This window comes from Bombus huntii, chromosome 2 (assembly GCF_024542735.1).
Source record: "Bombus huntii isolate Logan2020A chromosome 2, iyBomHunt1.1, whole genome shotgun sequence".
Taxonomy (NCBI): domain Eukaryota; kingdom Metazoa; phylum Arthropoda; class Insecta; order Hymenoptera; family Apidae; genus Bombus; species Bombus huntii.
Genome location: NC_066239.1, coordinates 40,401 through 54,382, shown reverse-complemented (window position 1 = coordinate 54,382; position 13,982 = coordinate 40,401). Strand labels below are relative to the sequence as shown.

Sequence of the window (13,982 nt, the reverse complement as noted above, 5' to 3'; positions counted from 1 at the left end):
AGTGCGGAGGTTCCCTGATATCGGCTAGGCATGTTTTGACCGCAGCACATTGTGCACATATGGATGGAATAGAAAACATACACAATCATAATATTGCCATTCTTAGATTGGTGGAGGAGGTGCCATTTTCGAGTAAGTCCTCAAATATATATATATATATATATATATATGCTATTGAGTATTACTGAAGTATCATATCCTGAAATTTCTTACTGTACACATATATTGTGTCATAAAGCGTGTATAATTCTTTCTCATACTTTTGGTCATTCGTTTCCTGCATTTTCATTTATTTTTTTATTTTTCAGGGTACGTATATCCCATTTGTACGAAAGAGCCCCTACGAAAGAGCAACTTCGTCGGCTATAACCCCCTTGTTGCTGGATGGGGAGCATTAAGATATAGTAAGTGATATCAATTTTATAATAAAATTAAATAGTTCCAGTCTTAAATATCTTTCTTATTTTCTTCGTAGGACGACCACGACCTAATGCATTAATGGAAGTACAAATGCCAGTGATTAAGAACGCCGAATGCAAAATAGCTTATTCCAAATTTCCTAATGCACCTGATATCACTGATGGTATAATATGCGCCGAACATGCTCAGGGTGGAGAGGATTCTTGTACGGTAATTAAGTTACAGAGTTACTACAAACTATACGGTATCTGAAGACACGTCGATTCGAATTAACATCAAATCGACGTCTTAAACATTAAAAATAATAGATAAACACAATTTAATAGTTTTGCCCACTTCTCACACCTCGTTATGGTATTTAATCTAATTTCCTTCTAATCTTAGTTTTGCTCAAAATACATATAACATGTACGTTATAAATTGGAGTATTTCAATACACAAATCAATAGAAGATTATTACTGTATATAAGTATAATTTCAATACAATTCGATCGATATATTTCAGTATCTTTGATTAAAAATTTAACGATCCTTTCAGGCTGACCGCGGCGGACCACTGCTGATACAACATGAATTAACCTCGTATTTAATAGGTATTGTGTCTTATGCTTATAAGTGCGGCACAGCTGGGTATCCCAGCGTTTACACTAGGGTCACATCGTACCTTGACTTCATTCTCCAAGCGATGCAATAATATGATATTACTGTTCCATAAATATCATTGTGTAAAAAACGTAAAGTTGGATTTTCTTATTGTGGAGATAAGAAACAGCTCAAATTTACATTGTTTTGTACGTTACAAATTATAGGCTTAAAATGTACGAAATGTAACTTTGAAACGACACTAATTTTTTACGCACGATAAACCTCCACGACTTAGGTATGTAAAGATGATAAACGTGTATTAATTCTATTAATTTGGTAATAATAAACCAACTTTCTGAGAAGTTCTGTAAATTTCGTTTCTGTTGTATCAAGAGAATAATGGAATATTCCACTTAGATCGTATACTTCTTGTACGTACGTACAAAATTTTCCGGCTAATCTAAAACACTTCATAAGATAGAGAGCTTCTGGAAATTCGGACACAGAGAGTGCATAAAATACAAGATAAGTCTCGTGTCTTTCAAAATTATTTTTTATTCGCTAAAAACGTCCTGTGAAACTTCACTTATTTTTTATCACTTTCCAATTCAATACACAGTTTCAGCATTTTTGACTATATGTAAGAGAAATTTCCATTCAGCCAAAGGTGTACTTACAGATTATAGATTCCTATACGACTCTCAGTAAAAATTTATCCGCACTCCAGATAGTTAAAACTTCTGTCGACCGTATTGATCCATCTGCACTCTTCGTATGACGTCAATATCTGTTCAGTGCTGCTGCGCAGGTTTCTTTGTGTTACGTCAATTCGTTTGTGACCGTTGCGCGAGTAATGGCGCTTTGCAATGGTGATTTGCAGGAAAACAGTGCAGGATGCTGTGATTCGTTTCTTGTGGTCGGAGGTTATGTTTGATGCCTATATTTATCAAAGATTTAATGCACATTATGGAGAAAGTGTTTTGTCACGAAGTGTGTTTGAATGGGCACAAAAGTTCAAAGAAGATCGCACAAGTGTTATGAAAAAACAGCTGGACGCCCGTCCACATCCACGATGACAACATTGAACGTGCTCATGAACTTATGCTCTATGGAATAGACGAGTGACACTGGATAATGTGGCAAATCATTTGCAAATCAGCCACGGCTCTGCTTATGCAATAGTGCACGACAGATTTGGATTTTAAAAAGTTTGTGCGAGATGGATGCCGAAAAAGCTGATGAAAAGGTGAAGACGACGATGCATTCGTGGTTCGCAGCTCAGCCCAAAACATTTTTTAATGAGAAAATACAAAGGTCCTTCGGCAAATGGACAAAGTGTATACAGAAATCGAGTGATTATGTCAAAAAATGATGTATGTCTTTTTTGACAATTGCTTAAAATAAATTCTACACCGACAGAGCGGGTAACTTTTTACTCACCCTCGTAAGACACTTAAATTTCCAATCTATTATGATGAATAAAAGAGCTTATACTATTAAATCTAATTGTATTTTGTTGCATGAGAGTACACGTGTATGTGATGTACATTACCTTTATATCCCCTTGAACGCTTCAATATTGCGCATATATACTATATTTTGTACAGCTTCTATAAAATTTCGTATGTTTGTTTAGGCTGTTAATCTAGAGGCTGGAGTACAAAGAAGTGGCACAATGATGTGGGCTGATGACATTTATAATTATCAAGGAATCACCCCTACATTCGCTCAGGTATATATCGTTGACTATAACGTATTTAACATATATGATTGTTAGAATATTAATAATTAATTTTTAATTCTATCAGAATTTTAATGAAACTGTCCCTTGGGAAGGAAGAACTGATACCTTGATATCACGGTTTGTACATCCTATATATACGACAAATTTTAGAACATTATATAACGAAGAACCAGATCGTCGTGGCCATGTGATGTGAATAAAAGGACTTGAATTTGATGATATTTTTATAATGTTAGATAACATAACTAAGTATCTTCACAGTAAGATAGGATGACATGGTTTACATGATCTTAATGTTGTTCACTCGAGTGATGATATTATAAGGAAAAGCGTAATATCACAGGTAGGATGATTCATAATTTAGAACTACTAACTCATGTATGTATTAAAAATTAAAGAAATATATTAAATTTTATAGGATATTTATGTTTAGTAACCAGTAATTCAGAGATTGGTATTCATGGTTACTATAACGAGGCTGTAGAAACGCACCCTTTCTTCTTTGCAAATGGTCCTGTATTTATGTCTAAGCCGAAACTGGAACCTCTGAATAATTTAGATTTATTCTTGTTATTTTCTAAAATACTTATCTACAGTATACCATAAGGAATGATACCGTATCGCACCTAATCAAGTGCCTTAAGAAACATCAACAGGATATCACAGTAAGTAATCCCTTATCGACAGATATGTAAGTAAAAGTTATGTGTCATTGTTATACACAATTATGTGTTAGTGTTATACACAGTTATTTATCATTTTCTATTAATTCAGTTGTAGCCACTACAATATCTATGACACTGGTAGTAATTATAAGAACAATAATGATGTTCTATAAGAGGAAATGATGATTAGGAACAAAAACTTACAGGTAAGTCAAAGTATATGTTATTTGCCATTTGAAAAGAAAGTTACTAACTTGGAATTTTTTGATAAATAATAATTGTGCAAAATATATTGGATTTCAAATTTGTCAAAAATTGAAATTTAAGAAGCATTGTAATAATATAACATTAATATTTTGATTTTTCAGGAGATATCATGCGGTGGATGGATAATATGTAAAAAATATTAAGCAGTATATGAATTTTCATATTGCGTAGAGATAACAAAATGAATTTTAAAAAATGTCGACACGGTAATAAGAAATAGCATCGTGACAAAGAATATATAAAGACAGTTTCATTTTTTATAAATAAAAATTTGTTGTTCCAGATTTTGAAATACAGTGAAACGTTTAATTAGTATCTTAATATCTTTAAATAATTATTATTTTAGAATCAATTGTAATTGTATCATACGTACTTTTGAATTCGTGCAAGAACATATGTAATTTTGAAGTAGTTATTATTAGGAAACTGTTAGACGCGAACAGTATGCGAAAAGTTAGTATGCAGTGTAATAATTATCAATCAAAACACAAGAATTAAATTCTTGAGGAAAAAATTTCCGGAATTTCTTATTTACATGATTATAGAGAAATCCATAATAAAAAGGAGCTGCTTTCTAATACTTCGCTTCCTTGTAATGCCTACGTTAACAATAACGAGGTTCGACTTTTTGTTTTTAGAGGGATACTGGAAAATTTGAAAGTACAGTACCATTGGGAAGAAAATCACGATATTGAAAACGATATTTGCAAGTAAATTTCCAAAAAATCTGTTTTCAAATTTTCGCTTTCTATTTCACATTAAAAGAAAGGGAGGGCTGCCTTCTTTTTCTGCAAGACAAAACAAACATTCTGAATCTCGTATCAATGAATGATGTCAATAAGTTATTTTTCTTTTCAGATTGAACAATATTCCAGATTTATTCATAATTTCATACTACGCGAAGAATAGACTTTCATAGGTATATAAAGGAAATATTAAGTATAGGAAAACTCTTTTTCGTTGTAGGTGACATATGCTTCACGGTTGAACACATGTATTTTTGAACACATATAAATGAAAAAGTACTCTTATGGAGAAAAAGAATTGATACCTTCGATTGACATTAGATAATGTATATAAACTTATGAACAATCACTATCAGTTTGTATTTTAGGTGCACACGCAGATTTGTTGGAGTTCTTATAAAATGTACTTCCTGTACGAACGTTTTATTCTTCCAAATTTTACGATACTATGTCTCATATGATAACTATATGGATTAAACGTAATATAAATGATCCGAAAATAGACTCGAACGACATTAATTGTCTTTCTATTTATACCAATATCGAAAATACAAGTAAAGCTGGAGCAATAGTATGCAAGAATGGACTATTTATTATTTTAAACCAAATCATAGCATATTCAGAATGCACAGTATTATCATGAAATGTAAATGAATCAGTTGTAAACGAACGATTTTACTGTAAAATCATTGCCTCCTTTTTTTCATCTGAAATATAGCAGCAATGAGTACATTCTTTTAATATATAATAAAACGAGATATCTTTATAAAGTTACATATGTCATCACTGGTAACTGTTATCTCGTATGACGCCAAATATACCGTTAGTATGGAATGATATTTTTATGAAGATATACTTTAATGATAGATTTTATGAATGAAACGTTATATAAGAAAAATTATCTCTTGTTATTCTATGAAGTGTAGTAGCTAATGAAGATTAATTTTACGAAGTGTTAGAGTAAAAGAGAATTAAAAAATTAAAAAGATCTAAATAAGATTGTTCGTGTGGCTTAATTATCTCAATTCTGGTACACCACTTGTTACATTCTAACTAATTAGCGCTAAACAATAACTTGCAAATATTAAAGATATTAACACCTAAAGGTTTTCAGGAAATTTTATAATATTTGATTATTGTATATCTAGTCATTGATTGATAAAATTTCTTGTATAAGCATAGATCGAGGTTGACGTCATACGCAGATTGCATATCATTGACAGGTATCGTTTTAATTTATTTTATGGCTAGAATCGTTTGAATATTATACGAATAATTATTTCCATTCGAACGATTAATAAATCACGTACCTATAAAAGATATATTACGAAAAAGACGTGACGAAACAAAAAAATATTGGAAATTCCGTTGTCATTAGATCAATTACTTTTGCAATGATTTTTATTTCCATGTAATTACATATGAAATGGGTAATTCATTAACATCTCCTCGAATCGAATATAATTCGTTACACTTCACAACGATTCAAATAATGGACGGGAAATATATAATAACTTTCCTGTCCTTGCGTTAAAATAGTACTGTACAAATCAGATGATACAACCTAACCCCAACCTAACCCCAAAAAACCCAATTACATCCACATTGCATGACAGCACACTTGCAATGGATTTTTGTGATTTCAATGTCACAGACAATGACACAACTAATCAGAACACGTTCGAGGCTATAGACATTGAAATTACCGCGTGTTTAATACGTTTAAAGCATAAATCTAAATTTCACGCGATTATTTCTTTGTACATTGTGAAACTCTTAAATTATCTTAATCGAATAAATAATCCTAATGTAATAAAACATCTTGAAATAGACCTAGATATCTGAAACAGAAACTCGAAGGATAAGAAATCCTAAAAGGTACTAATCCTAAAATAACAAACTCCTAAATAATAAACAAGTGATAAAACCTGTTATAAATAATAAACCTTACCTGGAATAATCAAATCCTAACTAATCGAAAATAAAATAAGGCAAGCAATTCTTAATCTTTCAAGTAATTTTTCCGAAAACACAGAAAGATAGAGAAATTAAAAAGACGCAGCACAAATTGCAGCACAATGAAAGTTTCGGAGCGATGAATACGATCGTATTAAACTAAATAATTTTCAAAAGTGAAATTACACTGAAACGTATATCGATGATATTTGTCATTTCTACGATCTGTTTCGCTTGGTCGTGCTTCTTTTCTGATGTAAATTCAATTTATAATACGAACTAAGTTTCTTTTATTATTATTAGTCCTGCGTCTTTTTAATTCGTCACTTCTTTTATTTCAGAACAATGACGGGCTCCAAGATGCTGTTCGGATGTTTGGCGTTAATTGCTTTTCTGCATCCATTAGTTCACGTTTGTACTTCGAGTAGTACAGCTCAAGGTTTGTACTTCGAGTTGTCTTTTTCCATGCACTTCAAATTCCAATACGATCTGGTCACGTGGCCTTCGTACAATTTCGAAATTTTACCTGTTTGGTAATCGTCAATGAAAAAAGAAGTTATGCGTGACCTCAACACATTGAAACAATTTTTATGATTTTTTATTTGCCGGTTGGTCAGCAAGTTAATGGAAAAATTTCACTTAACTATTCGCGTTAATCTCTTCGGTTTAACTTTTGGGAAATGCTTCGTTAGCTTCGGGAATATTCCAACGATTCGTTTTACGTACAAAATAAGCATGATAAATATTACATCACGGTAATGTAATATCGGAATATATTAAAGGTGTAATTTTGTTCGATTAATTATAATTTATTAATAATGGATTGAAAATACAGATATTAGTTAGACAGAGAAACGATGTTTGATTAACAGGAAAACTAAATGCAACGCTCGTATTTACAACAAATAACTTGACAACTATTTGGTAACTCTCTCTCTCTCTCTCTCTCTCTCTTTCTCTCTCTCACTAGCAACTCTAACACTCGACAACACTCGCAACTCAATTCTAACGACTCTATGCTTCGACGTCTCGATCAACTCTGATTCTCGCAACACGCACACTTTTCGATTCGCTTTGGATAGCGAAACCGTCCTTCTTCTAACGTTGTCTATTGTTTCCCTCATACCTATGTAAGAACTACCAACTACGTGCCTTTAGTCACGTAGGCACTCTTAAATGTAAACGAACCACAGAAACACGACGTACACGGTTTTTCTATTTTCAGCCGATCTCCAATCAAAGCTATTCTACGATATTACAATCGGCCTTTCCTGACAATCACATCTGCCCTCAGATGTGCTCATCATCGCCGCTCGCACTTACATCACTATCGTCAGCATTCCACCATTTCATGTGATCGGCTGCCGTGGAAGTTGTACGTGGCCCTTCGTGCTCCCCCTCTCGCTGCACTATGCATCGGTCATTTCGCAGGACTTTTATCACCCGATACGGTCCAAGAAACTTCGGATGCAGCTTTAGCCCGGGACCCCTCTGCATCCTCTCGATTGCCACTAGATCTCCCGTCCTGTATGCTGTCGCCTTCTTGCGTCTCCTGTTATACGCCCGCTTGTTTCGGATTTGGATCTCCTCAATCCGTCTCTTTGCGTCCGCACGCAGCTGATCTCGTTCCTCTTTGAACACCGCGGCCTGTTCGTCCTCGATGCTACTGCTCCTCTTTCGCTCTTCCTCTATCTTCCTCTCCGTTGTTTGTTTACCCATTTCACTCTTGTCAGGGGCTTTGATCGTCGTGGCAGCATCGTGACATTTTCGTAGGCTCGGTTCGTACATGGAAGACGTTAACAACTTACCATCTACCGAGACTATGATCTCTTCTTTTTCGAAGGTCTTCACGTTCATCGTGTCCTCGACAATCCCATCGTCGTCCTCGTCATCCACATCCTCTGTATATCGATATTATTGGAGGGATTCCGCACGTGCGACTTCCCTTGTCTTTTCGTTCGCCTTGCATTCACTCTCTTCGAGTCTATCCGAAAACTTGAAACAACCCTCACATCCGCAACGCTATCCTTCTCAGTAAATTCGCAAATATCATCAACAACATCCTGTTGCTGTTGTTTAGCCAGATTCTTCCTCCTCGTGATGTTCGCTAAGTCCTCCTGCTGGCCGCAAGAATCCGACGAGGACACCATCTCGTGGTCCACTTTACCAATCACCACGTGTCTTGCCACTATTCTCCGTTCCTCCGACACTTGCTGCACAGCTGCCCGATACTTCTTCAAAACTTCTGCTAACTCTTCTTTATTTTCTTCCAATTGCGACAGTAGCTCAGTTCGTTCGCGACTAGCTACATTAACACGATCTTCTGCTTCGGAACGTTGCCGCAGTACTTCCTGCAACGAAGCCAGCGTCTCATTCGGTTCTTGCTCCAGTGCCTGTTTCGCTTTAACTGCAACTGCTCTAGCGCATTCTGCATCTTCTAACTGGTTCTTCAGCTGTCGTAAAGCTGCTTTACCCGTCGAGTCACCTTTCGATCTCTCCAGCATCGTTTGAGCGTCTCTTAGCAATGCTTTGGTTCTCTTCAAATCTCTTTTTAGCCTATGTTGCATGTCCTTAACGTGTGACAAATCTATCTCACTCGCCTGTGTCTCTACATCTATCTTGAGGACTTCCGGACACTCATCGGGATTTTCGTCCTTTATTCTACTAATAAAAGATTCTCCCCCTTTTATACTTATTTCAACAGTGTCCAAAAAGTCTGCGCCAATAATAAGCGAATGTTGCATCACTGTGTCTGGAACTACGTGTATGGTTATACAGTACGACTCATTGTCTATAATAATGTTCGTGGAAAATTTCCCGAGCGTAAAATTCCTTCCGGAACCGACACCGCCAAATCCAACGATTTCCCGACTTAATCTGGGCGCTCCGATTTTCACATGCTGATCTGCTCGCATTAGAGTCAGCTCACTACCGGTGTCTATCAACGCGCTCAATTTGAAATTTTCCATCTTAACATCCTTACCACGCCTTGTTTGTAACGACCGAAACACGCTGTAAACTTTTTTTGAGGGCTCACCCAAATTGTCGCAACTTGATGCGATGTGTCCGTACTCCCTACATTTGAAGCAATTGTAGCATCGCGTCTTCCTCGCATCTCCAGATCGACCGGGTTCCTTGTTCCTCTCGGTTTCGGACAGCTTCGCCACCGGCTTTACCCTGTTACTCTTCGGCTCCTCAAATTTCGTCCTCATCTCCATATCTCTTTTTATCGCTTCGTAGCGCCTGAAACGCTCTTTTAATTGCTCGATATTCCTGGCTCCGTATAGCACAGTCTTGTTCGCGACCTCGTCGGGAATGCCTTGAATAATGTAGTCTATCAAGGATTGCGTATCAACCCTTCCTTGTTTTGCAATCCCGCACATGTGATACATATATTGTTGCAGACTCTCATCTGCTTTCTTCTTTCTATGGGATAACTCGCCATGTATCTGTTGGTCGCTTACTACATTTTCAAACTCATTCCTCAACGCCTTTTTTAGCTTTGCCCAGGACTTCGCGCATCGTTTTTGTCGTACGAAGGCCTGAGCGGAGCCTGCGAGTAATTTCTTAGCATAGGCCACCATGTGGGCGTCTGACCAACCCCACACTTCTGCCATTTCCTCGAAGTCTTCCACCCACTGATTTACCCTCAGCAGATCATCCCCGCTGAATTTCTCTAATGAGTCTTCCACGTCTTTAAGACTCAACATCGAACCGACGCATACCTTCTGCTGCTACTCATCGCGGTCCTGATACACCGCTCGCGTGCCTCTCCTGTATTCTCGCGCGCCTTGTTTATCGTCCTCGCCTTCACTTTCGTCGGAGCTCTCTTCTTCCGACGATACATCGTCTCCTTCTAGGGCCGCCTGTAGCCGCGCGCGTAGTTCGGATTTTCTTCCCGTTACCTTCAACCCCAAGCTAACGAGACGCGCTCTCAGCTCTTTCGTCCTCAGCTTCTCGAGGTCTTCCTCTCCCTCTTGACTGCGTTCGGCTCTCTGCTTGCTTCTTAGATCTCGCTGGTTTGTTGGTTCTTCGCCACGCTTCGAATCCTTAGGAGTAGATCGACCAGGTTTGCACGCTCTGTTCAACCTGGCAACCAGCACTGATCTCGCACCGGATATAGGCAGATTCATCTGTGCGAGCTTACTCCTCAGCTCCTCCAGCGTCAAATCCTCTTCACCCGACAATCGTTCGTCTTCAACGTTTGCCATTTTATTCTATTCTTTTCTACTCCCGCAGAAATAGCTCCGTTAAATCGTATCGTTTCTCTGTCTTATTCAATCCCGGACGAGCCCCCACTTGTAATATCGGAATATATTAATAATGGATTGAAAATACAGATATTAGTTAGACAGAGAAACGATGTTTGATTAACAGGAAAACTAAATGCAACGCTCGTATTTACAACAAATAACTTGACAACTATTTGGTAACTCTCTCTCTCTCTCTCTCTCTCTCTCACTAGCAACTCTAACACTCGACAACACTCGCAACTCAATTCTAACGACTCTATGCTTCGACGTCTCGATCAACTCTGATTCTCGCAACACGCACACTTTTCGATTCGCCTTGGATAGCGAAACCGTCCTTCTTCTAACGCGTTTTTAATACGCGATGGCGCTATCACTTTCTAAAAGCGTCGTCTTTACATTTCCGATGGCCACGGGCACATCCGACTGCCAGATATACAATGTGTTATAAGAGTATCATTACCATACTTTTCATGAAAAGAGCAATTTTTCTTGATAACTATACTCTGTAACATAGATTGAAGTCGCTGATTTGATCCCTCTGATATCGTTGTCTTATGAGAGTCTCGTCTGGTCTTGATTGGTTCTGTTGACTCTTATCGTTGTGAAAAATCGATTCGTTGTGTACCTTTTTTGTATAGAGAATTATTTTGTGGTAGAATATAATGTTGTAATATTTGTGGTCTTTACTTTACTAATTTTGTCACTGAGCCGCTCTTTGGTTCGTTGAGCGATTCATATTCCGCATATATTCCGTACTTGCTTCGCTTGGTACTTTTATAATTTTCGCAGTTACAATAAAAAATTTAATTCTTAACAGATTAAAGATTTAACCTCTTGCTTTATAGTGTACAATAATTTTTTTTTTTTTTTGTATAGGTTATGTGATCCATAGTTTGAGTAAGTAGTACATATATATATATATATATATATATATATATATATATATATATATATTTAAGATTAATATTTTATCAGTTTCTGTTCGTAACAACATCGAAGTAGTCAATAAGTTTGAAGAGTATAATTAAGGAAGTTATGAAGCAAGAGGTTAAGAACAAATTCTGAAAGAGGTTATGTACAACTCAGTAGTACTGCTTTACATTACTTTGCGAATTACTTTTCAAGCATAAAAATAGTTTAACAGCCACTTATAGTTACTTCCTTACCATTACATTCATTAAATTCGTTTGATTTTGTAAACAAAATAACCACGCTGACCAGTCTCTTATTTAAAATAGAATTATTTTGTCATATATCCAACAGTTTACTTTCTCTTCGCTTTGTCTCGTATTACGACTTTATAACGGTGTTTCTTTAAACTTTAAACGATCGTAATAAATGTATTTACGGACGATGACTGATATCTGGTCTGTCTTAAAGTTGCAACTAATTAGTGCCCCGTTACTTTGGACGTTATGAAATGTTGTATAACCAAAGACTTATCTTCTCTTTTGGTAGTTGCATAAGAGAAGACTGAGCCGTTGAAACGCTCGAATAGATTAGCTGATTCGCTTAACGTATTTTTACTTCCGACGAGCTAAACACAAGAGCAGAAAGCACATAAGGAATAATACAGAAACGTCAAACGTATACAGAAATATATTTCGTAAAAGCATTAGTACGTAACATGTCTTTATAATTCTATTTATGTATAGTAAAATGGCTTGTATCCATTTTCATGAATTATAACTGACATTTCAAAGCATTCATGTAGATATGTAACTCTCGTTAATTAATAATTTAACAATGCGTCATGAAACGTATCATTTTCGTTTCTTCCTTTGTTTCGTTATACACAGGAACGAATTTGTAAATAAAGATGTATAATCAACGATAACATATGACAGCGAGTATAATAACTGTCAGCAAAGGAAGAGGTCGGTAAAATGATTGTGGTTGATTTCAGTGTATCGGTAAATAAGCTTTGACAGACGTTGCCGGGGGACTCGGTGTCGGTGAAACCGCGTCGATGAAATGATTGTCAGTAATTTAAAGATAACCCAATTTATTGATCTGTCTCCCCTTCATGGCGTTGTACGTCTCTCTATAAAACATATTCTACCTCGGAGGGCTGAAAAATTTAACTTGGTCTCACTGGACTGGACTGTAAGTAAGAAAATTGAAATGCAAAATCCACGTGTGAGCGCAACGGTTTAGATGGAAAGTTCGATAGGACAATTATGTATATTAGCCTGAAAGAAAGCTCGTGGCTTCGCACGCAACACGTAATTTCCCTCTCTGAAATAATCCTATTACAACGATACGATTTAAAATTTTCCTTAACAGACCTCGCAATGTAATTCTTCATCTACAATTTTTTATTCGGCCTGAAACAAGAGACTTTCGAAGCCTTATAGAGTCTCGCGAATCTAAAAGTCAGGTTTCAACGTATTTTCGCGTCTTATTCTATAATACTGAAGACATTAAAGGTGTTAACGATTATTGTCTCACTATGTACGTACATCAAACGAGTACTTACGTAAGAGACGAATGGAAATGGAAACAGCCGAGAATAATTGAAGATAATTTGAATACGTTCCAGGCTATAATACAATTTCTCGTGAACCGTAATTGATTCGCAGAAGGGAATTGCTGCTTCTCACGACTAGCAAAGTGTTTCGCAAAAAAAGAAAAAAAAGAAAAATGGTATCGGAAGGATAGAAAAAAAGCGGTGGCCTACATCAAGCAATCTTCATGCCGATAATGCATTTATTATTCAGTTCGTTCATTTTCTATCGCGTAACAGACACTGGGATAACTGACAGAACGAGCGTATAAATCTTGCATCTCTCAACCTGACTTCTCCCAATTCGCATACTTCCATCCTTCGTATAAGTGACAATGAATCAGAAGAGTTTCATAGCAATATTGAACAACATACAGTCAACTACAACACCATTAGATACATCCACCATACAGTCAACTACAACACCATTAGATAACAGCAATACAATAGATTATAATTTTCTACGTGTCATTGATTCATCATCATCATTTTCCATTTTTTTAGCATATGTAAAAACGTATCTGACGTAATCTTACCTCGCTCTTTGAGTAAAAAAATCCATTCAAATGAAACAAAGGGAAAAGAAATAAGAAAACAAACACTCACATATGAATCTTCATTACATAACTGTATGTACTCCTCGAGGTATAATTACTCAGACACGTTACAGCGTACCTTCTTCGTTCCCTGATGGCTGATGTTGATCGTTGACGTTTATAATGAAAGAATTTCGTCAACGGCGCCATCTGGATCCTTGTTGAAAAATTAAAATAGCCGCAACAGCACCATTAAGCTCATCACCCAGAGTAGCTCTTGTTGCTGAGTCGTGGAGGAATTCTT

At 36.4% G+C, this 13,982-nt stretch overlaps 2 protein-coding genes and 1 long non-coding RNA gene across 7 annotated transcripts in view; 2 read left to right on the top strand and 1 right to left on the bottom strand.

The window, feature by feature from the left end:
• LOC126878213 (venom serine protease Bi-VSP-like) overlaps positions 1-13,982 on the top strand; it is a 54,331-nt gene that overhangs the window by 2,236 nt on the left and 38,113 nt on the right. The gene's annotated exons all lie outside the window — the stretch shown is intronic.
• The window catches only part of LOC126878216 (omega-amidase NIT2-A-like), an 82,725-nt gene that overhangs the window by 55,722 nt on the left and 13,021 nt on the right, over positions 1-13,982 (bottom strand). The window lies entirely within an intron of this gene.
• LOC126878218 (uncharacterized) lies at positions 98-3,425 on the top strand. Its single transcript, XR_007695597.1, has 5 exons — positions 98-132; positions 309-404; positions 2,642-2,737; positions 2,814-3,092; positions 3,168-3,425. It is a non-coding gene; the product is annotated as an uncharacterized LOC126878218 (long non-coding RNA).